Here is a 1795-nt window from a genome sequence, read left to right as displayed (position 1 = left end):
GTGAACAATATAGTGCAAGACGAATGTATTATGGAATCTATGAGAAAGTTACTGAATAATTGGTGAACCCTGCCACTGCCCAATCCATTATTCCACATTTTGCACAACAATTTATCCATATTAGCGGTACCAATTTTTCTGTGCAGCCTCACTGAACTCCCCAACACAGATTCTTTTCTATGGTAAGTTGCTATGACTTCAACACCGATTCAGAAATAGCCACGTAACTCGCGGAGTTCTTTCTCCAGTTTCAAGCATAACTGATGCTTATTCAGCATCGTCGAACTTCAACTTTTTCACTTCATTTAATTTATTTTATCTTAGCGCACATTTAAGCAGTGATTACCGAGTAGCTTCAGAAGAAATGGCCTTTAATGTCGGCACATTTCTAGGTTTTAATATTTTTTTGAATTTTAACTATGGTGGGTGATGTTATGTAAGTTAAACATTTTCCACAATATATTCTGTCTATTGGAAATGCAGGCTTCTTTCCTTTCCATGCATGTGCATATATGAATGTAGATTTATCTCTTTTAATGCTTCAGTGCTCTTGCTGTAGATCTGCTTTTAATGCATTGTTTATTACTTTACTAGTTCTGCCTTTTTTCTTATATAGCTATTTCCCGCCAAAGTATTTGATCGTAATGTGAAATATTTTGCATGGCGTGCTGTATCTAACATAGTGATTTCAATTTTTTTGCAATATATTTATCCCTATATTACTAGTGTTTTTTACAGATGCTGCAGACATACAAGTACCAAACCAATATAACCATTACTGGAACCTACATAAGACAGCCATTCACCATTTCGTAAATGCACAAATCAATTTGCATGTTAAAAGCAAGCAAGTCATTCAATAATTATGCGGTTACATGTTATGTCATTTGCATGAATATTATCAGATAAACAATTGTGCAATAGCCATGTTATAGAAAGTAATTGAATCCGAATAACAGTACATGGTAAAAATATTAAAGTTCATGCAATTTGTTTCTAAATTTCTAATTCGTAATTATTTTTTAGAAGAAGGAAGTGTTAGAAATGCTTACTTAAGTCTGACAGAGGAAGAAGGACAACATGTAAGTAGAACACATTATTTTACCTGTATTTCAATCATTTTTAAATTCAGAAAATTTATACTAATACGTAACATTCAGGGTGAATAATTAAGAGTGACTGCTCGCCTGAAAATAAATAATGGTATAACATTACACAAAGCATATAATGGTAGGCAAAGTTCTTCAACACCGCAATAATGCCATGCGAATAAGGGCCCTTATACTTCGATTTCGATCAGTATGATTTAAGCCCATTAGAAAATTTGATGGTCGCCTAATAAAGATATATCGACGACCAAAGCGTGCTACTCAAGTGTGAAATTACACGCTGAAAAGAAAGTGGGAAAACGTACATCTTTAACATTATCCAGCTAAGTTGCTTGATGCTCTTCCATTGCGCCCAAACGATCATTACCCGATTGCGTCCTTACTACTACAGATTTTCTTCACTTACCCAATCGACAGAGCCAGCGCAGAACGAAGCTTTACTGAAGTGCTAGAAGTATCTAAAAAGCTTTTTCCGGATTACCATGACAGAAAAACGACTGTACGGACTTTAAGTAATGTGTTCGTTCTTTCTGTCTTTTTGATTGATCTTGATCTTCTAATAGAAAAGTTCAGTTTCAAACGAAAATGAAACGTGTCGCTCATTTGAAATACAATTAAAATTATTAATTTGAAAGATATTCTAACACGTGTTTGACACCCCGTTTTGTTTAAATGAAAAAACGGCA

This window comes from Trichinella spiralis (assembly GCF_000181795.1).
Source record: "Trichinella spiralis strain ISS 195 chromosome Unknown Scfld6, whole genome shotgun sequence".
In the NCBI taxonomy this organism is placed as follows: domain Eukaryota; kingdom Metazoa; phylum Nematoda; class Enoplea; order Trichinellida; family Trichinellidae; genus Trichinella; species Trichinella spiralis.
This window is presented reverse-complemented; position numbering follows the sequence as displayed.